The 25,441-nt window shown below is 44.4% G+C and overlaps 1 long non-coding RNA gene across 1 annotated transcript in view; it reads right to left on the reverse strand.

The window, feature by feature from the left end:
* Window positions 1–361: 361 nt before the first annotated feature.
* The window catches only part of LOC143788754 (uncharacterized), a 35,664-nt gene continuing 10,584 nt past the window's right edge, over window positions 362–25,441 (reverse strand). The window contains exons 2-3 of the long non-coding RNA XR_013218728.1: window positions 19,529–19,594; window positions 362–494 (exon numbers count right to left, since the gene is read on the reverse strand). This is a non-coding gene — a long non-coding RNA (uncharacterized LOC143788754). The remainder of the gene's footprint in view (window positions 495–19,528; window positions 19,595–25,441) is intronic.

A 25,441-nucleotide genomic window follows, 5' to 3' on the forward strand; every position in this document is an offset into this window, starting at 1 on the left:
CAAAGAAAAAGCTTCAAATTTGGTGTTCCAATGGTGTGGACAGAGCCAAAAAATCATCATGATGACTGTTATTTCTGTGCAGTGCAAGTGCAAGGATTCAATAAGCATAAGAAACGAAAATGGGAGTAACATGGAATCTGCAAGAAGGCCTGTCCCTCATTGTGAAGATGTGCCCTGTACCTGTGTTTACCATAAATAACAGTCATCATGATGATTTTTTGGCTCTCTCCACACCATTGGAACACCAAATTTGAAGCTTTTTCTTTGTCCTTTGCTCCATTTTCGTAATAATTCGATACATGCTTTGCACACTATGTGTGGTGCCCAAAACTTGTCTTGGTCCCCAAGCATAACCCCAAAATAGGCAAAATACACTTTTTTTACGAAGTCTGTTATGTTTCTTCTATGTTTTGGCAGTGTGTATTCACCACAAATGTAACAGAATGAGTCTGGATTGTTAAGACAACTTCTTCTTGATGAGTTCATTCTTTTCACTGGAAAACAGACAACAACATAAAGTTAGTGCAAAAATCAAGCTATGAACAAACTTTTAGAACACTAATTAACACAAAACTATATTGAGAACTGCTCAGTTCAAGTACTAATCCAAAGAAATTAATTACCTGGCTGCTCCAGGTAAGTTAATGATAAACTTACCTGGAGCAGCCAGTGCCAGGCAGCAGCTGCCAAGGCAAACAGGATCATGGGGTGCATTAAAAGAGGTCTGGATACACATGATGAGAGCATTATACTGCCTCTGTACAAATCCCTAGTTAGACCGCACATGGAGTACTGTGTCCAGTTTTGGGCACCGGTGCTCAGGAAGGATATAATGGAACTAGAGAGAGTACAAAGGAGGGCAACAAAGTTAATAAAGGGGATGGGAGAACTACAATACCCAGATAGATTAGCAAAATTAGGATTATTTAGTCTAGACAAAAGACGACTGAGGGGCGATCTAATAACCATGTATAAGTATATAAGGGGACAATACAAATATCTCGCTGAGGATCTGTTTATACCAAGGAAGGTGACGGGCACAAGGGGGCATTCTTTGCGTCTGGAGGAGAGAAGGTTTTTCCACCAACATAGAAGAGGATTCTTTACTGTTAGGGCAGTGAGAATCTGGAATTGCTTGCCTGAGGAGGTGGTGATGGCGAACTCAGTCGAGGGGTTCAAGAGAGGCCTGGATGTCTTCCTGGAGCAGAACAATATTGTATCATACAATTATTAGGTTCTGTAGAAGGATGTAGATCTGGGGATTTATTATGATGGAATATAGGAATATAGGCTGAACTGGATGGACAAATGTCTTTTTTCGGCCTTACTAACTATGTTACTATGTTACTATGTTACTAGATGATGCGTCGCATTTACCAACAAGTGCTATAAATAAGATACCAAAAATGTCAAAAACTTGAGCCAATCTGGCAAAACTGATAGCATATTCAGAATCAGCACCCCAAAAATACCCCAAATTCATTAAAATATTTTGGATACCAGCAAAAAAAAATTTTTTTGTTGACCTGTGTAATATATGTAGATGCCCAATTGCTGACTCCACACATATATATGTGGATTCCGGCATTACTGAAGATTAAATCATAAGTGTGAGGTATGTGTAGATGACTCAGTGAGACTGCTGCCTGGGTTGCAATATTCACATATTTTACATGTAGGCATTTATCAGCAAATCGTATTTGATATTTTACATCTATCTCACGCAGAATAAGTTTTATATGTACGAGCATTGATTTTGGAAGGAAAAAGAGAATGAGATAACACGCAATACTGTTTAATGGTGCCTTTTAATGGACCACTTTATCATTCGTGAAAGCTTATTTATGAGAACACCTTGTAAGACCATACTTGTTGGACAATTAAAATCATCCTCAGCCATGGTATGTAAAAGCAACATATAAATATGTTGTCTTTATCATCACAGGCCAGCCAGCTGTCTTCACACAAAAGCCAGCACCAAATCTTGTGGAATGTGAATTATATATAATTTGTATAACTTTCTAAAGGAAAAGCAGAGGTCACTTTAATAGTTCTACTAGCAATCATAGATTCTCAAGCAAATGCATTCATTATATTTTGCATTTATAGTAGCTGTGTGTGCTATGAATTGTTTTGCATTAAAGAAGTTTTCTGAGACCTTAACCCTTTAAGGACTAGGGGAATTTCCGTTTTTGCTTTTCCATTTTTTGCTCCCCTTCTTCCCACGGCCATAACTTTTTAATTTTTCTGTCAATATGGCCATGTGAGGGCTTGTTTTTGTGGAACGAGTTGTACTTTTGAGTGGTACCATTGATTTTACCATATCTTGTACAGGAAAATGGGAAAAAAAATCCAAATGTGGTGAAATTGCAAAAAAAGTACAATTCCACAATTGTTTTTTGGATTTTTTTTTACCATGTCCATTAAATGCTAAAACTGACCTGCCATTATGATTCTCCAGGTGATTATAAGTTCACAGGCACCAAACATGTCTAGGTTCGTTTTTATTTAATTGGTGAAAAAAAAATCCAAAGTTTGTAAAAAACAAAACATGTTGCCATTTTCCAAGACCCGTAACGTGACGTCTCAATTTTTTGGGATCTGGGATGGGTGAGGGCTTATTTTTTGCGTGCCGATATGGCATTTTTATTGATACCATTTGGTGTGCATATGATCTTTTGATCGCCCGTTATTGCATTTCATTGAAATGTTGCAACGAACAAAAAAATGTAATTCTGGCGTTTCGATCTTTTTTCTCTCTACACTGTTTATCAATTGGATTCATTATTTTCATTGTTTGATAGATCGGGCAATTCTGAACGCGTCGATACCAAATATGTGCATATTTTTTCATTGCTTTATTTTGAATGGGGCAAATGGGGGATTCTTTGAACTTTCATATTTTTGAAATATTTTTAAAAACTTGTTTTTACTTTTTACTTGCTTCAATAGTCTCCATGGGAGACTAGAAGCTGCAATCACCCGATCACTTGTGCTACATAGAGCAGATATGCTCACTTGCTATGAGCGCCGACCGCTGGGCGGCGCTCATGGCTATCCAGCTATGACAACCACAGGGGTCTCCTGCTGACCCCGAGTTGTCTTGCCAACCCATCGACGATCCACGGTCATGTGACACGAGTGACGATGGGCGGCGTTAATGACATGCTTCCTGCGCACGCATGTGTCATGTCAGACGCTGTTCACACTAGGGCATCTGACAGACAGCAGTAATTCCACTTACGTCCACTACACGCTCAGTGGCGTCGGCTAGATTTTATCCAGCTTGCTCGGGGTTAATCTAGCTGGTAATCAGGTTGGAGGCTGGGTCACGCCCACGGCCTTTAAATAGTCGCGCTGGACTTTGGGCGTCGCCGATTATGCTTTTTACCTAGTGATTCCGATCTGGAGTGGTGGTCTTGTTGGAGGAATATCGTATCTGGTGGTGTATTATCCTTTGTCATATTCCTCCTTCCTATTTGTATTTGTTTTGCCCTGTGCACATTATAGTGTATTCCTGTATGTCTGCGGCGTGGTGCGTTTTTCAGTTTTCCCTGTCTGTGCTTTCTGTGGGGATTGGTGTGTGGTCTCTTCACTGGATGGCGGGTGGTGGTCTCAGCTTAGGGCTGAAACAGGGGACAGGGTCAGGCCTGGCGGCCCAGACATGCACACCTTTAGTGTAACTTCTGGGAAAGGGACAGACAGGGTTTCCCTAGCCTAAGGGAAATCGCAGGGGCCCAGGTAACCAGCCTTAGTCTACCCATTACTCCCATGACAGCATGTTAAATGCCTCTGTCAGAGTTTGACAGCGGTATTTAACATGTTAACAGATGCAGGTAGATTGCAATTCCACCCGCAGCTGTTAGGGGCACATGACAGCTGTTGTGTGCCAGAAAAGGAGTGGGCTCATCACGGGAGCCCGCACCAAACAGGGGGAGGCTTCCAATGTCGGATATATCCATCATTGAACGTTAAGGGGTTAAAGGGAATCTGCCACCAGGTTTTTGCTATGTAATCTGAAAGCACTGTTAGGCCGGTGTCCCACTTGCAACTGCAATGTGTGAAACTCGGGCTAGTCTCTCGCCTCAATACCCGGCACTGCGGCCGGCACTCAGGACAGCAATGTGCAGCCGCATGTATTTCTATGCAGCTGAATGCTCAGGTCTGAATAGCCAGTGGCAGTGCCGGGTATTGAGGCAAGAGACTCTCGTGAGTTTCTCGCATTGCAGTTGCAAGTGGGACACCGACTTAAGGGGGTGGAAAGCAGAAGATGAAGTTAGTCCATGTTCCACAGCACTCCCAACCAAATTCTGCCATTGCTGGTTGATCCAAACAGATGGAAACTGAAAGATGGGGTGAGTATTCCAGGAGTGAAGAGCTTGTAGAGGATGCCAGATCAGATGACAGCTATGGCACAGTTGGTGCCAAAGAAGGTGAGGATGCCTAAGCAGCACAAAGAGAGTGCAGACATATGGCACAGGGTGTGGACTGAGGCCGTGCTTCAAGTAACAAAGGCGGCCAGTGCAACAAACACACTGGGTGCGAAATGACTCACATGTGGCCTTGAGGTAAGTAACCTTGACCCACATTGGGGCCAGTGTATCAATCGGGGCGCTAACAAAAGCGTACAGTGGTGACAGGTCTAGTATTAAGAGAGCAAAGCAAGAGAAAAGTACATGCACAAGACAGGGATCACCCAAAAACATTTTTTTAAATTACAAAAGCTTTATTACAGAACCAGAAATACACACATATAAAAACAATTAAAAATCCCTTTGGGATAATTCACATAGAAACAGATCCATAAGGAAGAGTATAATACTCATAAGTACCCGTAGGTGAAAAGTGGCATCAATTTTAAATAAGCCAACACAACTGAGGACTAGAGTTGAGCGACTTTTACATTTTTCGGATCGAGTCGGGTTTCGCGAAACCCGACTTTGTCAAAAGTCGGGTCGGGTGAAATCGGCCGATTATTGCGTAAAGTCAGGGGCTGACTGAAACACGAAACCCAATGCAAGTCAATGGGGAATCAAAGTCGGCAGTGAGTGGAGGACAGGAAAACACCTACAGTGCCCATTTTAATGCCAAAAACATCAATTCTTATTACCGAATCTTGTCAATCTTAATTTACTTTATAATAATAGTTAGGCATTGAAAACTGGGGGTCATTTGGCTAAAGTTGTGGGGGGGGGGTAGGGCTGGCTCAAGATTTTCGTGGGCCCAGGAAATGCAGAATACGTCACGGCGGTGGAGCAGGGAGAGGTAAGTATTTCAACTTTGCAAGTGCTGTGATCCTGAGCAAGCAGGGGGGGCCCACTTATTGGCATTGGCACTGGCACAGGGCCCCTCATAGTACGGCGGTGTGTTTGACGGCGGGTGGCGCCTCCCATCGGCAGAGACACTTTTGTGTACTATGAGGGGCCCTGTGCCAGTGACATCGCCAACGAGTATGCCCCCCCACCTGATGAAGGAACCTGCACTTTCATCTGCACCTTCCTCTTTGTCCCCGTGTAAGGTGGTATAGTATGCGGGAAAGGGAACCTGACTTTCAGCAGGGTCAGATTCTGGCTGTGTAGAGTGCAAGGGGAATGTAGTGGTCTGGGTCAATGTACCAGCAGACTCATCTAGCAGTGGCTGGGCAATGGGCAGGATGAGGAGGAAACACAGTTAGTAGGCCCAAATAATAAAGTAGGCTAAATGCAGTTCAAAATTGGTAACAGGACTAAACTGGCAGCATTGCTTTCTTCAGCGGAGGACAACTGTAAGGAGTGGCAGACACTGTTAGTAGGCCCAAATAATAAAGTGGGCTAAATGTCTGCCAAAAAATTGTTCATAAATAAACAGGTGGCATAGCTAAGAACAGGGGTGGGCTCCTCTGCTGAGTAGCAGACAGTGGTAGTAGGCGCAAAGTATTAACTGGTCTAAATGGAGGCCAGGGCCCCTGTATATTTTAACTATCATCTATCATTTCAACAAATTTGTATTGGCAGTGCCATTGAAGGATTTAACAGCCCAGACTACACAGTGGTGGAGCATGGAGAGGTAAGTATTGCAAGTGGTAGAGCACTGTTCGAGCTGGGGGGGAACACTATCTCGTGGGCAGCGGTACTGGCACAGGGCCCCTCATATTACGACGGTGTGTCTGACGTTGGTTGTGCACCACCACCGTCAGAGACACTTCATTGTACTATGAGGGACCCTGTGCCAGTGCCGTCGCCCAAGAGTGGGCACAACCACCTGTCCAGGCAAACGCCACTCGCAGGGGTGCTAGCGCCAGGTGGTGACCACAGCCCTGTGGGGGGAGTCAGCCCATTTAGGGAGGTATAAAAATGGCCTATGGTGGACATTCAGCAGCTTCAAATGGAGGAATTTGAGCAGTCAGTAAGAGGAGGCCAAAAGCAAGACATTTTTCAGGCAAGCTACGTGTCAGCAGGGGAAGGTGGGGCCAAATAATTTGAAATCCATGATTGGTTCATTTTAATGAAGGTTAGATCATCAACATTTCTGGTAGCCAGACGTGTCCTTTTTTCGGTCAGTATTGAACCAGCAGCACTGAAGACTCTTTCTGATAGCAGACTAGCAGCAGGGCAAGCGAGCTCCTGTAATGCATATTCTGCCAATTCAGGCCAGGTGTCTATTTTAGATGCCCAGTAATCAAAGGGGAATGACCTGTGAGGGAGAACATCAATAAGGGAGGAAAAGTAGTTCGTAACCATACTGGAGAAATGCTGTCTCCTGTCACTTTGAATCGATGCAGCAGTACCTGTCGTGTCAGCGGTCATTGCGAAATCACTCCACAATCTGGTCATAAAACCCCTCTGTCCAACGCCACTTCGTATTTGTGCACCTTTAACACCTCTGCCATGTTGCCCCCTACGGCTCGTGTAAGAACCATCACCGCCGCTGTGTGCTGGAAATGCCTGAACCAAACGGTCTACAAGAGTTGCTTGTTTGGTAGCCAATATTTGCTCAAGGTTCTCATGTGGCATGATATTTTGTAATTTTCCTTTATATCGTGGATCCAGGAGGCAGGCCAACCAGTAATCATCATCGGTCATCATTTTGATAATGCGGGGGTCCCTTTGTAGGATACGCAAGGCATACTCAGCCATGTGGGCCAATGTTCCAGGTGTTAATTCACTGCTTGTGCTGGGTTGAGGAGCACTTTCTTGCAAATCAACATCACTTGTGTCCTGCAAAAACCCTGTACCTGACCTTGCAATGCCACCAGTTTCTATTGCCCCCTGAGAAGCATCCTCCTCCCATAAAGATTCATCCTCATCATCCTCCTCCTCTTCGTCCACCACCTCGTCCAGGAGAGTTCCCTGAGCAGACAATGGCTGACTGTCATCAAGGCTTCCCTCCTCCTTGGCTGCAGATGCCTGCTCCTTAATGTGCTTCAAACTTTGCATCAGCAGACGCATTAGTGGGATGCTCATGCTTATGATGTCGTCGTCTGCACTTACCAGCCGTGTGCATTCCTCAAAACACTGAAGGACTTGGCAGAGGTCTTGTAGCTTCGACCACTGCACACCAGACAACTCCTTGTCTGCCATTCAAGTGCCTGCCCGTGTATGTGTATCCTCCCACAAATTAATTACAGCACGCCTCTGTTTGCACAGCCTCTGAACGATGTGCAGTGTGTAGTTCCACCTTGTTGCAACGTCGATTATTAGGCGGTGCTGGGAAAGATTCAGCGATCGCTGATGATTCTGCATACGGCTGGAGTGTACGGGCGACCGGCGGATGTGCGAGCAAAGTCTTCGCACCTTCAGGAGCAGGGCTGGTAACTCCGGATAATTTTTGAAGAAGCACTGCACCACCAGGTTCAATGTGTGAGCCAGGCAAGGTATGTGCTTCAGTTCTGAAAGGGCTATGGCAGCCATAAAATTCCTTCCGTTATCACTGACTACCTTGCCTGCCTCAAGATGTACACTGCCCAGCCATGACTGCGTTTGTTGCTGCAAGTACTCGGCCAGTACTTCCGCGGTGTGTCTGTTGTCGCCCAAACACTTCATTTGTAACACAGCCTGCTGACGCTTACCACTAGCTGTTCGATAATGGGACACCTCGTGTGCAACACTGGCAGCTGCGGATGGAGTGGTCGTGCTACTGCACTCTGTGGATGAGCTTTCACTTCTGTAGGAGGAGGAGGAGGAGGAGGGGTGGCGAACGCCTACAGCCAACTGTTTCCTAGACTGTGGGCTAGGCAGAACTGTCCCACTATGGCTGTCCCCTGTGGACGCTGCATCCACCACATTAACCCAGTGTGCCGTGATGGACACGTAACGTCCCTGGCCATGCCTACTGGTCCACGCATCTGTTGTCAGGTGTACCTTTCCACTGACTGATTGCCTCAGTGCATGGACATTGCGGTCTTTGACATGCTGGTGGAGGGCTGGGATGGCTTTTCCCGTAAAGAAGTGCCAACTGGGTAGGTCATAGCATGGTAATGCATAGGCCATCAGGTCTTTGAAAGCTTCGCTTTCAACCAACCGGTAGGGCATCATCTCTAACGAGATTAGTCTACCAATGTGGGCATTCAAACCCTGTGTACGCGGATGCGAGGATGAGTACTTTCTTTTCCTAATGAGTCTCTTGTAGGGTGAGCTGGACTGGAGAGCTGCATATGGTGGAACTAGCGGTGGTGGTGGATATGGCGGATCGAGAGAGGGTTGGTGATGGTATTCTTGATGTTGGCCTACATACAGTGTTTCCTACCAATAACCTTGTGATTCCCTGACTGCTTTGGCCTTGTGACGATACCTCCACATTTGCTGCTGGTGGTGTCCTAACCGGTGGGCTTACAGTGAGGGAAGCAATGTAGCGTTGCTGACTACCTTCATTCTGAGCAGGTGCACCAACGATATGTGATGTTTGGTAGTTAGTCCAGGCTTGCAAGTGCATGCTGGTTAAATGTCTACGCATGCACGTTGTATTTAAATTTTGAAGATTCTTCTCTCTGCTAAAGGTCTTTGAGCATTTCTTACAGATAACTTTTGACTGATCATTCGGATCTTGGTTAAAAAATTGCCACACTGCACTCTTCCTACTATCGAATAACTTTTCAGGCATTGCACGCTGTGCTACTTTCACTGGATGGCCACGCTGTCCTAAAGCTGTTTTTGTTTTTGACACACGTTTTTGGCCTGATACGGGCCTGCCAGATGACAGCTGTTGCGATGTAGATGGCTGCTGTGGATCATCCACCTCTGCTTCTGAGCTACTGGCAGCGGCACCCTCTTCCCCCAATGGCTGCCAATCTGGGTCAACAACTGGGTCATCTATCACCTCCTCTTCAATGTCTTGTGCACCTTACTCTGTGTCACCGTGTAAGGTGCTATAGCGTTCGGGACGGGGCACCATAGTCTTATCAGGGTCAGATTCTGGCTGAGTACACTGCGAGGGCAATGTAGTGATCTGAGTCAATGGAACAGCATAATAATCTAGCTGTGGCTGTGCATCAGTGCACTCCATGTCCGATTCATCTTGTAATGGGCAGTTAACAATTTCCCTTTCTAACCCAGGCACGGTATGTGTAAAGAGCTCCATGGAGTAACCTGTAGTGTCGCCTGACGCATCCTTCACTTTTGGTTTGGGTGAAGGACACAAGGAAACGTCTTGTTCCTGACCGGGAGCATCCACTGACGACTCGCTGCTTTTATATTTTGAACTTTCTGAAGAGGAGGCGAAAGAGCTAGAGGCTGAGTCAGCAAGGAAAGCCAAAACTTTTTCATGCTGCTCCGGCTTTAAAAGCGGTTTTCCTACTCCAAGATAAGGGAGCCTTCAAGGCCTTGTGTAGCCAGACAATGACGCTGGCTCAACACCTCCAGCCTTAGGTGCTATTTTGCTTTTTCCACTACCACCAGATGCTCCACTACCATCAGTACCAGCTGGCAACGACTGCCCACGGCCTCTTCCACCAGACTTCCTCATTTTTGGGAAAATCTAACAAGGTAGAAGGTGTACATAAACTTGTTGAGACTTTAAATCTCCCTTTTTTGGGGGGAGACTGCACCAAAACTCAGGCAGCCCTGTGTATAACACAACATAATGTAAGTGGCAGAACGTGGCTGGCTGATATACGACAACCTAACAGAACTGACGTATATCCACTTTGTAACAATTTGAATCTCCCTTTTTTGGGGGGGAGATTGCACCAAAACTCAGGCCCAGTGTATAACAACACAATGTAAGTGTCAGAACGTGGCTGGCTGATATACGACAAACTAACAGAACTGACGTATATCCACTTTGTGACAATTTGAATCTTCCTTTTTTGAGGGGGAGACTGCACCAAAACTCAGGCAGCCCAGTGTAGAACACAACACAATGTAAGTGGCAGAACGTGGCTGGCTGATATACGACAAACTAACAGAACTGATTTATATCCACTTTGTGACAATTTGAATCTCCCTTTTTTGGGGGGGAGACTGCACCAAAATTCAGGGCCAGTGTATAACACAACACAATGTAAGTGGCAGAACGTGGCTGGCTGATATTCGACAAACTAACAGAACTGACTTATATCCACTTTGTGACAATTTGAATCTCCCTTTTTTTTGGGGGGGGGACTGCACCAAAAATCAGGCAGCCCAGTGTATAACACAACACAATGTAAATGGCAGAACGTGGCTGGCTGATATACGACAAACTAACAGAACTGACATATATCCACTTTGTGACAACTTAAATCTCCCTTTTTTGGGGGGCGACTGCACCAAAACTCAGGCCCAGTGTATAACACAACACAATGTAAGTGGCAGAACGTGGCTGGCTGATATTCGACAAACTAACAGAACTGACGTATATCCACTTTGTAACAATTTGAATCTCCCTTTTTTTTGGGGGGAGACTGCACCAAAACTCAGGCCCAGTGTATAACAACACAATGTAAGTGGCAGAACGTGGCTGGCTGATATACGACAAACTAACAGAACTGACGTATATCCACTTTGTAACAATTTGAATCTCCCTTTTTTTGGGGGGAGACTGCACCAAAACTCAGGCCCAGTGTATAACAACACAATGTAAGTGGCAGAACGTGGCTGGCTGATATACGACAAACTAACAGAACTGACGTATATCCACTTTGTAACAATTTGAGTCTCCCTTTTTTTGGGGGGAGACTGCACCAAAACTCAGGCCCAGTGTATAACAACACAATGTAAGTGGCAGAACGTGGCTGGCTGATTTACGACAAACTAACAGAACTGATTTATATCCACTTTGTGACAATTTGAATCTCCCTTTTTTGGGGGGGAGACTGCACCAAAACTCAGGCAGCCCAGTATATAACACAACACAATGTAAGTGGCAGAACGTGGCTGGCTGATATATGACAAACTAACAGAACTGTCGTATATCCACTTTGTGACAATTTGAATCTCCCTTTTTTTGGGGGGAGACTGAACCAAAACTCAGGCCCAGTGTATAACACAACACAATGTAAGTGGCAGAACGTGGTTGGCTGATATATGACAAACTAACAGAACTGACGTATATCTACTTTGTGACAATTTGAATCTCCCTTTTTTTGGGGGGAGACTGGACCAAAACTCAGGCAACCCAGTGTATAACACAATACAATGTAAGTGGCAGAAAGTGGCTGGAATATATATGAAAAAATACAAGGACTGTAGTACAATTTAAATCTCCCTACAATGATCTCAGGACAAGTATGGCAGCAATACAAAGGACTGCTGCACACAAAAGTATGGACAAATAAACAAGATAACTGTGCAGCCAGCCCCTTCTTTTAATGTCCCAATAGCTGGCTTCTTATAGCCCCATAGCAAGCCACTTATGTCCTAATAGCCAGCCCGACCGAACAGGGTGCTGATTCTTCTGCTACTATCCCGGGAGGCGCCAACTTAAATTGTACTCACGTCTTAGAGATGCAAATACATTTGGGTGCCGGGAAGGAGCGAAGGCCTGGATGCAGGCAGAGAGATGAGTGAGCAGTGTCAGTAACTGACACTGCTCCCATGTGTACCTGCTCCCTGGGCATCACTGTGCTGAATGCCTACAGTTGGAGGAAGATTAGGGCAGCCACAGGCATTCAGCGATGTCAGGGTTTTTTCCCCTGAAATGTGCTCCCTCAAGTAGACAGGAGTTAGTGCCCTAGGCAGGAGCTTACCCTACCTACCGTAGTCCTGGCCCTGAATAATCCTTTTCGGCAAATATAATATGTACAATATAGAAAATGGAAAAAATACAAAATGACTGTCAATCGACATCGATCTGGGGCCCCATGCAAAATCTCACCTCATGGGATATCCTTGATCATGAGAAAGATGAGAGATCAGCCTAAAACATGGGGTAACTTATTAATGATCTCAAGGCAGCTGGGACCACAGTCACCAATAAAACCATTGGTAACACATTACGCAGTGAAGGTTTAAAATCCTGCAGTGCCCGCAAGGTCCCCCTGCTCAAAAAGGTACATGTGCAGGCTTGTCTGAAGTTTGCCAATGAACACCTGGATGATTCTGTGAGTGATTGGGAGAAGGTGCTGTGGTCAGATAAAACAAAAATTGAGGTCTTTGCATTAACTCAACTCGCCGTCTTTGGAGGAAGAGAAATGCTGCCTATGACTCAAAGAATACTATCCCTACTGTCAAGCATGGAGGTGGAAACATTATGTTTTGGGGGTAATTCTCTGCTAAGAGCACAGGACTACTTCACTGCATCAATTGGAGAATGGATGGAGTCATGTACCATAAAATCCTGAGTGACAACCTCCTTCCCTCTGCCACGACATTAAAATTGGTTCGTGGCTGGGTCTTCCAGCAAGACAATGACCCAAAACATACAGCCAAGGCACCAAAGGAGTGGCTCAGAAAGAAGCATATTAAGTTCATGCAGTGGCCTAGCCAGTCTCCAGACCTTAATCCCATAGAAAACGTATTCAGTTGAAGCTCCGAGTTGCCAAGCAACAGCCTCAAAATCTTAATGATTTAGAGATGATCTGCAAAGAGGAGTGGACCAAAATTCCTACTGACTTGTTCACAAACCTCATCATCAACTGCAAAAAACATCTGACTGCTGTGCTTGCCAACAAGGGTTTTGCCACTTAGTATTAAGTCTAGTTTGCCAGAGGGATCAAATACTTATTTCTCACTGCGAAATGCAAATACATTTATATCATTTATACAATGTAATTTTGTGGATTTTGTTTTTGATATTCTATCTCTCAATGATAAAATTAACCTACCATTAAAATTATAGACTGTTCATGTGCCTGTTAGTGGACTACTTACAAAATCAGCAAGGGATCAAATACATATTTCCCCCACTGTATATATATGTATATATATATATATATATATATATATATATATATGTGTGTGTGTGTGTTAAAATAGAAACACATATAAGCAGATTTTAATACAAATTGACAGCTCCTTTGATCTAAAAAAGGTAACATTATAAAGTATATATATACACTGCTCAAAAAAATAAAGGGAACACTTAAACAACAGAATATAACTCCACGTAAATCAAACTTTTGTGAAATCAAACTGTCCACTTAGGAAGCAACGCTGTTTGACAATTAATTTTACATGCTGTTGTGCAAATGGAATAGACAACAGATGGAAATTATTGGCAATTGTCAAGACACACTCAATAAAGGAGTGGTTCTGCAAGTGGGGACCACAAACCACATCTCAGTACCAATGCTTTGTGGCTGATGTTTTGGTCACTTTTGAATGTTGGTTATGCTTTCACACTCATGGTAGCATGAGATGGACTCTACAACCCACATAAGTGGCTCAGGTAGTGCAGCTCATCCAGGATGGCACATCAATGTGAGCTGTGGCAAGAAGGTTTGCTGTGTCTGTCAGCGTAGTGTCCAGAGGCTGGAGACGCTACCAGGAGACAGGTCAGTACACCAGGAGACGTGGAGGGGGCAGTAGGAGGGCAGCAACCCAGCAGCACCGCTACCTCAGCCCTTGTGCAAGGAGGAACAGGAGGAGCTCTGCCAGAGCCTTGCAAAATGACTTAGGCCACAAATGTGCATGTGTCTGCACAAACGGTTAGAAACCGACTCCATGAGGATGGTCTGAGTGCCCGATGTCCACAGATGGGGGTTGTACTCACAGCCCAACACTGTGCAGGATACTTGGCATTTGCCACAGAACACCAGGATTGTCAAATTCGCCACTGGCACCCTGTACTCTTCACAGATGAAAGCAGGTTCACACTGAACACATGTGACAGACATGATCGAGTCTGGAGACGCCGTGGAGAGCGATCTGCTTCCTGCAACATCCTTCAGCACGACTGGTTTGGCAGTGGGTCAGTAATGGTGTGGAGTGGCATTTCTTTGGAGGGTCGCACAGCCCTCCATGTGCTCGCCAGAGGTAGCCTGACTGCCATTAGGTACCAAGATGAGATCCTCAGACCCTTTGTGAGACCATATGCTGGTGCGGTTGGCTATGTGTTCCTTCTAATGCAGGACAATGCCAGACCTCATGTGGCTGGAGTGTGTCAGCAATTCCTGCAAGTTAAAGGCATTGAAGCTATGGGCTGGCCCGCCTGTTCCCCAGACCTGAATCCGATTGAACACATCTGGAACATCATGTCTCGCAGCATCCACCAATGTCACATTGCACCACAGACTGTCCAGGAGTTGGCAGATGCTTTAGTCCAGGTCTGGGAGGAGATCCCTCAGGAGACCATCCGCCACCTCATCACGAGCATGCCCAGGCATTGTAGGGAGACCATACAGGCACATGGAGGCCACACACACTGCTGAACATCATTTCCTTGTCTTGAGGCATTTCCACTGAAGTTGGATCAGCCTGTAACTTCATTTTCCACTTTGATTTTGAGAATCATTCCAAGTCCAGACCTCCATGGGATATTAGTTGTGATTTACATTGATCATTTTTAGGTTTTTTTGTTCTCAACTAGGGATGAGCGAGTGTAATCGTTGGTATTCGGTACTCGGCGAGTAATGAAGTACTCGCGGTACTCGAAAAATAGCGAGTATTTCACTACTCACCTCGTACTATTCGGATCTCCCCCGCCCAGCATATAGGTATATATATATATATATATATATATATATATATATATATATATATATATATATATATATCATTGATATGTCATTTATATATATGTATACAGTATGTATATATTTCATAGAGCATTATGTAGCAGAAAAGCCGGTAATTCAATTGTCGGCTGCTGCTTAATCATTGCAGAACCCGACAGGATATGAGACATGGTTTACATACAGTAAACCATTGCAGAACAGTTAGATTTTTATATGTCCCTCACTAATAATGTTAGCAGCATGTGTGTGGAAAATTTGGGAGCTGTAGGAGTTAAATTAGAGGATTAATTCACGGAAAAAACTGGCATGGGCTCCTATGTAGTTTACTCCAAAGAGAGAGAAAGCCAGTGACTGAGGGCAGATATTAATAGCCTAGAAAGGGACCATGGTTATTGCCCCTACCGGCTAAAAACATCTGCCCCCAGCCACCCCAGAAAAGGTGCATCTCTAAGATGTGTCTATTCCGGCACTTAGCCTCTCTCTTACCACTGCCCTGTGGCATTGGCATATGGGGTAATAAGGGGTTAATGTCACCTTGCTATTGTAAGGTGACATTAAGCCTGGTTAATAATGGAGAGGTGTCAATAAGACACCTATCCATTATTAATCCAATAGTCTGAAAGGGTTAAAAATACACACACACATTAAGAATAAAGTGATTTGAAGTGAAAGAAGCACACAGGTTTTAAGTACATCTTTATTGTACACTCAATCCAGCCCTCATTCTTCTGTAAAAAAATATCCAAAATAAAAAAGCAACAATATCCCATATCTGTCCGCCAAACAGTCAAGTCCCACGCTGTAAATCCATCTCAGAAGGCTAAATACATTACATTTACAACTGGGAGCGCTGCTAATGCTGCTGCTCCCGGCTGTAAAAGACTGGGGAATTAATGAAATGCAGGGAACGGAGCTTTGGTGACTAGCGGCATGATCTCATATGAACTGTGGCATGGGAAAGTTTCTGAATATTTTCCCACACTACAGAGTTCATATGAGTTCATGCCACCAGGGGGCGCAGCTTCGGTGACGGCACTACTAGTCACCGAAGCTCCGTTCCCTGCATTTCATTCATTCCCCAGCCTTTTACAGCCGTGAACGGCTGCATTAGCAGCTCTCCTGGTTGTAAATGTATTTAACCCTTTGAGATGGATTTACAGCGTGAGACTTGACTGTTTGGCAGACAGGTATGGGATATTGTTGCTTTTTATTTTGGATTTTTTTTACAGAAGAACAAGGGCTTCAGTTGGATTGAGTGTGCTACGCCACATGACCTGCCCTTCACAGTCACCAGACCTGAACCCAATCGAGATGGTTTGGGGTGAGCTGGACCGCATAGTGAAGACAAAAGGGCCAACAAGTGCTAAGCATCTCTGGGAACTTCTTCAAGATTATTGGAAGACCATTCCCGGTGACTACCTCTTGAAGCTCATGAAGAGAATGCCAAGAGTGTGCAAAGCAGTCATCAAAGCAAAAGGTGGCTACTTTGAAGAACCTAGAATATAAGACATAATTTCAGTTGTTTCACACTTTTTTGTTAAGTATATAATTCCACATAAGTTGATTCATACTTTTGATGCCTTCAGTGTGAATGTACAATTTTCAGTCATGAAAATACAGAAAAATCTTTAAATGAGAAGGTGTGTCCAAACTTTTGGTCTGTACTGTACATATAAATATATATATGTGTGTGTGTGTCAATGAGGGTCCAGCAGACAATTACTCACATTTTCCGTTGATTAACATTGGACTCGTTACTCATAACAAATACCCGAGTATTACGGTATATATATACAGTATGTGTGTTCATTGAGCAGCTATGAGTTAAACAAAATAACGAACATACTTGACATTGTCCTGTTCTCTCGGATACCTGAAACACCCACAGGCCAAAGAGGATAAAACTTAAAGCAGGGGTTGCAATTTATATGCTAATACACATTCCAGTGTATTAACTTGGAGAAAACATAACTTTCCAAGTGAATTATTTGTAGTTAATACTCACCATAAGGTATTCAAGGTCATTTCTTAAAATGTAGGATAAAAAAGACTTTAATGGTAGTATTGAACTTTACTATTATACTAGATCTGTTTACATGGATCTTATCAATTCACCTGTCACTATAAAATCATTGTTACATAACCCATTTCAGATTAGTTACATGGGCATAAATCTGACTTAAAACTAAGTCTGATTTTCACATAAATTCTAAAAGTAGATAAAAAGAAGAAAATCAAAGAAATGAGTAAAAAATATTAGACTTTTTATTTTTAAATGAGAATATTGATTCAGCATCACATGTCTTCGAGAGTCAAAAGTATGTGAATCTCTAGGGTTAGCAGATAATTTGAATTGAATAATTTGAAGGTGAAATTAGAGTCTGGTGGTGTTTTAAATCAATGGGATGGCAACCAGGTAAGAGTGGTTGACCTGTTTTATTTAAAAAACAGAGATCACTCAAATTCTGATCTTCACAAAATACTTTGTTAAAGTTTATCATAGTAAAAACAAAATAAATTACCATGGACCTCAGAAGGAGGATTATTGATGCTCATGGAAAGGTATAAACCAACTATACAGAGTGAGGACTCCACCAACCCACAGTCAGACAGATTGTGCACAAATTAAGAAAATTCATTCAAGTCCTATATTGCTATTCCTAGGAGTGGTCGACCACCAAAAATCATACAATATTCCATGAGGTCACAAAGGAACTCAAGGCCACCTCTAAGCAATTAAAGGACTTTTTTTTAGTTAGGTAATGCTAATGTTCATATATCCACTAATTGATAGGACACTGAATAACAATGGTGTGCATGACAGGATTGCAAGTAGAAAGTCACTGCCCTCCAAAAAAATAAATTGCTGTCATCTGCTAAAAATCACCTGGAAAGGCTAGAAGAACAGTGTTTTGCAGATAAGTCTAAAATAGAGCTTTTTGGTTTCTACAAAAGAATGGTTAAAGAAGACTAAAGTTAAAGTTTTGAAATGGCCAAGTCACAGTCCCGACCTTAATCCCATAGAAACGTTGTGTAAGGACCTGAAGCGAGCAGCTTATTGGAGAAAACTCAGACATAACACTGACACTGACGCTGACACTATATATTATTCGGTAACTATTTGATGGTTATATGTGGTCTGGTCATGGTGTGGCGGTATTTGACCCTTGTACATGGTATTATTCAGTCACTATGTGGTGGTAGTATGTGGTCTGGTCATCGTGTGGTGGTATTTTCCCCTTGTATGTTGTATTATTCAGTCACTATGTGCTGGTAATATGTGGTCTGATCATGGTGTGACAATATTTGTCCCTTGTCTGTGGTATTATTGATCATTAAAAAAATGTATGTGACACTTTCCCTTAAAAAAAAAAAAAACTAAAAAGAATATTGGCTATTTTAATAAAGGTTTAATAGTTTAGAGTACAGTAGGGCTCTGCCCAAAGAGTCTGTCAGTGATAGTTCTGTCCTGAGCTGAGCAGCTGACCTTGCTGCACTTGTATATACCGTTCGTTCCCGTGTGCTTGCCCTGTGTGTGATCTGGCTTGTCCTTCATTTTGTGCCTGCCCTCTGATTCTGTCCCTCTGCTATTCTCTGATTTTGATCTCTGACTTGCCCTCTAACTACCATCCTTGTCTGTGCCCTTGGTTACTGCATGCCTGCCCGGTTTACTGACTTTGGCTTGTATTTGACCATCCTTTAGTCTGTGGCCTCGGATACTGCGTTACCCTCTGGCTATCGAACCCGGCTTGTCTGACTTCTCTTTCTCCCTCTCTCCTAGCTCCGTCTGCTCTGACTAGCATTTTTACCTTCCCTTGCATGAAAGTTAGCTCCTCCTCCGGCCACTGCCATGGTGGTCATGTGTGTCAGGTCCTGTTTAGTGCAGCATGTTCTCAGCAGCAGTCACACGCTTCTGTTTTTTACTGCTGTCTCCCCACTCATTTCCATTAGTGTCCATTCCCTGGGCACTATCTGTGTGTCCATCACAACAGCGTGTGTGTGTGCCGTCATAGAGTCTACCTTGTCGTGGTGGCAGACTTAAAAAAATCTTTTGGCCAAAACAAAAAATGATGGCTGTGTATGTGATATGGTGTTCAATAGCAACTGATAATGTGTGATTGGTGATGACAAGGTGCAGAAGTGGAGTTTTTCCAAAACTGAGTGGTGGGATTGTGGAAGGTTTGATGGGTGGAGAATGAGCTGGAGCCTGGGCGGAGTTTCAAGGGGGAGGGAATTTGTTTCTAGTATGGGACACTGAAATTCCTGTTGGCAGCCCTGTCCATTCTAGATGGTTAGGTGATCCCAATGAAATTGTCAGCTTTGTCTGACTTTTATGTAATGTGTATAGAGGCCTTCAGTCGCTTGTATGTATTCAAAGTTCAATTGTTTGCCCCCATTCAGACGATATTTAGCGCCAACTGTGGTTTGTTCAAACACAGCAAACTTTACTGTACTCACCTTTTTCGTGTCTAGTGATGTCATGTCAACAGCACGGCAGCCAATCAGTGAGCTCAGCGACTCTGCCTGCAAAGATGCAACTCACCTTCAGAGCTGGTTTTGTTTAATATTTATTTTTAAAAACATGCTGGCAATTTTTTTTTCATATAACAATTAGTGATGGGCGAGCACTAAAATGCTCGGGTGCTCGTTGCTCGGGTCGAGCAAATTGGAATGCTTGGGGACTCAACCTGAGCACCGAGCCCAATGTATGTCTGTGGGAAACCCAAGCATTTTTACCACGATCCCCCCGGGGGTCCTTTTAGGTCTAAAAACGTCTGAAAATGATAGAAACACTGCTCAAAAGACACAGTAATATCATGGGGATCGCCCCTGGAAGCATTTCTGACTCTTAGGTCACAGCTGTAAACAATGTTGCAAGAGTTTCACGCCATTTTTACAGGTGCACCACAAAACATACAAAAACGAAAACAAAATGGATTTTGCTTGGGAAATATGTTAAGGAACATCTTTTCCAGGGTAATGAATTATATAAAACAAAATAACTAACCCAAACCAAAAATGTTCCTCCACCACTTGGGCTATGTTCACACGCAGCGTTTTTGATGCGTTTTTCAACTTTAGCATTGCTTTCAACCAATACAAATGCATTCACTGGGTAATGTCACTGTAACATTTAACAACCCTAGCTGGCCATGTGGTGTGTGACACATAAGGAGACCCATCTTGCTTCATTTATGAAGGAGGGACTCTTAAAGTCACAGACCCTATTTTTTGAGGGTCATCAGATGGCATTAATGTTCTTAAAGGCCCATTAAACAGTGGGTCTCCTATACTGTTATTGCCTATGCAGTGAGTGGCTGGGCTGCCAAAAATTACGACGCACACCAATACCCCTTTCACAAGACGTACAGGAGGGCCTCCTGAAAAAATGTTGCATTGAATGCAAGGCCTGCCCTGCCCCAAAGTTACATGCACCCCAATATCCATTTTAGCAGATGTACTTTACTGCATCATGTCAAAATTGTTCCCATTACAAGAAAATGTGTCTCCCATTCTGTTTTCTTATGCATTGAATGCAAGGCCTGGCCTGTCCCAAAGTTGCATGCACCCCAATAAGCCTTTCAGCAGACGTACTTTACGGCCTCATGACAAAATTGTTCCCATTAGAAGAAAGTGTGTCTCCCATACTCATACCTCCCAACTTTTGAAGATGGGAAAGGGGCAAATTTTAGGCCACGCCTCTGACCACACCCATTCATAATTAGTCACACCCATATCCACATCCCAACCACACCCATTTAGCACTGCTGATCACACTGTTTCATATACAATAATTATAAACAAAAAAATATGGCCACACAGTGCTCCATACTGTATAATGGCCACACATGATGCTCCATACTGTATGATGACCACACATGATGCTCCATACTGTATAATGGCCACACATGATGCTCCATACTGTATAATGACCGCACATGATGCTCCATACTGTATAATGACCGCACATGATGCTCCATACTGTATAATGACCACACATGATGCTCCATACTGTATAATGACCGCACATGATGCTCCATACTGTATAATGACTGCACATGATGCTCCATACTGTATAATGACTGCACATGATGCTCCATACTGTATAATGACTGCACATGATGCTCCATACTGTATATTGGCTGCACATGATGCTCCATACTGTATAATGACCACACATGATGCTCCATACTGTATAATGACCACACATGATGCTCCATACTGTATAATGACCACACATGATGCTCCATACTGTATAATGACCGCACATGATGCTCCATACTGTATAATGACCCCACATGATTCTCCATACTGTATAATGACCACACATGATGCTCCATACTGTATAATGACCACACATGATGCTCCATACTGTATAATGACCGCACATGATGCTCCATACTGTATAATGACCACACATGATGCTCCATACTGTATAATGACCGCACATGATGCTCCATACTGTATAATGACCGCACATGATGCTCCATGCTGTATAATGACTGCACATGATGCTCCATACTGTATAATGACCGCACATGATGCTCCATACTGTATAATGACTGCACATGATGCTCCATACTGTATAATGACTGCACATGATGCTCCATACTGTATACTGGCTGCACATGATGCTCCATACTGTATAATGACCGCACATGATGCTCCATACTGTATAATGACTGCACATGATGCTCCATACTGTATAATGACTGCACATGATGCTCCATACTGTATATTGGCTGCACATGATACTCCATAATGTATAATGACTCCACATGATGCTCCATACTGTATAATGACCGCACATGATGCTCCATACTGTATAATGACCCCACATGATGCTCAATACTGTATAATGACTGCACATGATGCTCCATATTGTATAATGGCCCCACATGATGCTCCATTCTGTATAATGACCACACATGATGCTCCATACTGTATAACGACCACACATGATGCTCCATACTGTATATTGGCCGCACATGATACTTCGTACCATATAATGGCCACACATAGCTACTCCTACACACGCGGCTGCGCTCCGTACACTTTGCACACACGGCTCCGCTCTGTACACACGCGCTCCACTCCATACACCTTGTACACATGCGGCTCCACTCCGTACACCTCATACACACACAGCTCCGCTCCATACACCTCATACACACACAGCTCCGCTCCATACACCTTATACACACACGGCTCTGCTCCATACACCTCGTACACATTCAGCTCTGCTCCATTCACCTCGTACATATTTAGCTCCGTTCCATACACCTCATACACACACGGCTCCGCTCCATACACCTCGTACACACATGGCTCCGCTCCATGCACCTCATACACACATGGCTCCGCTCCATACACCTCATACACACACGGCTCCTCTCCATACACCTCATACACACATGGCTCCGTTCCATACACCTCATACACACACGGCTCCGCTCCATACACCTCGCACACACACAGCTCTGCTCCATACACCTCATACACACACGGCTCCGCTCCATACACCTCGCACACACACGGCTCCGCTCCATACACCTCATACACACACGGCTCCGCTCCATACACCTCATACACACACGGCTCCACTCCATACACCTAATACACACATGGCTCCGCTCCATACACCTCATACACACATGGCTCCGCTCCATACACCTCGCACACCCACGGCTCCGCTCCATACACCTCATACACACATGGCTCTGCTCCATACACCTCGTACACACATGGCTCTGCTACATCCACACTGTACACCTCCTGACCCCACACAAGGCATTACTTACCTCATCCTGCAGCACCATGTGGCAAGTTGGCAACCAGCACAAAGCCGAGTCCTGCAATCCACGGAGGTCCCGATCATGTGACCCCTGACTCCTCCCCTCCTGTGACCTCATCACAGGTCCTGTGCACAGAAAGCAGGCAGCCATACGGAAGGGTAAGGGCCCGGGGCATGGCTTAACACAAGGGGGCGTGTCGGTCCTGCTGTCTGTGGGAAGCAGAGCGTCCCGTGCTGGACAGCGGGGCAAAGGCTAAAAACCGGGACAGTCCCGCACAATGAGGGATGGTTGGGAGCTATGCATACTGTTTGCTTATGCACTGAATGCAAGGCCTGCCCTGCCCCAAAGTTGCAGGCACCCAAATAAGCCGATGAGCCCACGTACTGCATGGACATAGGAAAAACAAGTTCACATTGTTCAGCTGGTCCTGCCATACTGTTAGCCTAGGCATTGAATGCAAGGCCTGCCCTGCCCCAAAGTTACATGCACCCTAATGAGCCTTTCAGCAGACGTACTTTATAGCCTCATGACCAAAATTGTTCCCATTAGAAGAAAGTGGGTCTCCCATACTGTTTTCTTATGCATTGAAAGCAAGGCCTGGCCTGTCCCAAAGTTACATGCACCCCAAAAAGCCTTTCAGCAGAGTTACTTTACGGCCCCATGCCAAAATTGTTCCCATTAGAAGAAAGTGTGTCTCCCATACTGTTTGCTTATACAATGAATGCAAGGCCTGGCCTGTCCCATTGTTACATGTACCCCAATAAGCTTTTCAGCAGACGTACTTTGCCACCTCATAACAAAATTGTTCCCATTAGAAGAAAGTGTGTCTCCCATATTCTTTGCTTATGCTCTGAATGCAAGGCCTGCCCTGCACCAATGTTACATGCACTCCAATAACCCTTTGAAACCACATACTGAATGGCCACATGAAACAAAAGTTCACATTATTATTTTTTTTTTATTACCTTAAATTTTGTCCATGAAGTGAATGCAAGGCCTGGCCGTAATTTGCATGCACCACAATCCCCCTTGGAAGAAATCTGGAGGAGGGTCTCATAAAAAAATTGTCACATTAAAAAGGAGCTCTTCAACTATACTTGGAATGCCCATACGCCAAGTATATGGGCTAACAAACATTTCCCCCTGGGGGGTACATTTTTTTTTTTTTTTTTTTTAGTTATTTACGAGCATCATAAACACCCTTGCCAAAAAATAGAGAGACTGTTGCATCACGGAATCCCTTCACCCTCGTGTTCTAGTTGTGGTGCCTGAAGAGAGGTGGATGATGTCCTCATATGTCTCTATTCGCAATTTGAAGGAGCGGGTCTCCTACATTTTGAATGCCCATACACTAAGTGTATGGGCTGACGAACATTTCCCCCTGGGGGTAAAAATGTTGTATTTTTGGTAAGTATTTACAGGCATCATAACAACACCCTTGCCCAAAAATTGAGTGACTGTTGCACCACGGAATCCCTTCACCCTCGTGTTCTAGTGGTGGTGCCTGAAGAGATGTGGAGGATGTCCTCATATGTCTCTATTCCCAATTTAAAGGAGCAGGGGTCCTACATTTTGAATGCCCATACACTAAATGTATGGGCTGACAAACATTTCCCCCTGGGCGAGAAAATTTTTTTTTTTGTTTCAAATTAGTAACGGGCATCCTAAAAACACCCTTGCGCAAAAATTGAGTGACTTTTGCATAACGGATTATGTTCACCCTGGTGTTCTAGTTGTTGTGGATGGTGAGGATGAGGATAAGGAGGAGGATAACCCCAAATAGACAAAATCAGGAAGCATATACCCATGTGTGGTTGTGAAGAGGTGCATGAGAATACACCTCCTCAAAAAAGACAATGTATTTGAGGTTATGTTTCGCTGTTTTCATTCGGTGGTGTACAGAAGTCTTGCCCCATCCAGCCCTTGTTCATTTTTATAAGAGTCAGCCTGTCAGAATTTTCAGTTGACAGGCGGATGCGCTTATCAGTAGTGTTGAGCCATACCTTCCAATACTTGAAAGTATCGGTATCGGATAGTATCGGCCGATACCCGAAAAATATCGGATATCGCCGATACCGATACCCGATACCAATACAAGTCAATGGGACTCAAGTATCGGAAGGTATCCTGGATGGTTCCCAGGGTCTGAAGGAGAGGAAACTCTCCTTCAGGCCCTGGGATCCATATTCATGTAAAAAATAAAGAATTAAAATATAAAATGTGGTTATACTCACCCGTCCGGTGGCCCCTGGACCTTACCGATTGTAACCGGCAGCCTCTGTTCCCAAGAATGAGCAGTTTAGGACCTTCGATGACGTCGCGGCTTGTGATTGGTCGCGTGCCGCTCATGTGACCGCTCACGCGACCAATCACAGTCCGCGACGTCATCGCAGGCCCTAAACGCCTCAATGAGGAGTTTAGGACCTGCGATGACGTCGCGGCTTGTGATTGGTCGCGTGAGCGGTCACATGAGCGGCACGTGACCAATCACAAGCCGCGACATCATCGAGGGTCCTAAACTCATTCTTAGGAACGGAGGCTGCCGGTTACAATCGGTAAGGTCCAGGGGCCACCG

This window comes from Ranitomeya variabilis, chromosome 1 (assembly GCF_051348905.1).
Source record: "Ranitomeya variabilis isolate aRanVar5 chromosome 1, aRanVar5.hap1, whole genome shotgun sequence".
Lineage (NCBI taxonomy): Eukaryota > Metazoa > Chordata > Amphibia > Anura > Dendrobatidae > Ranitomeya > Ranitomeya variabilis.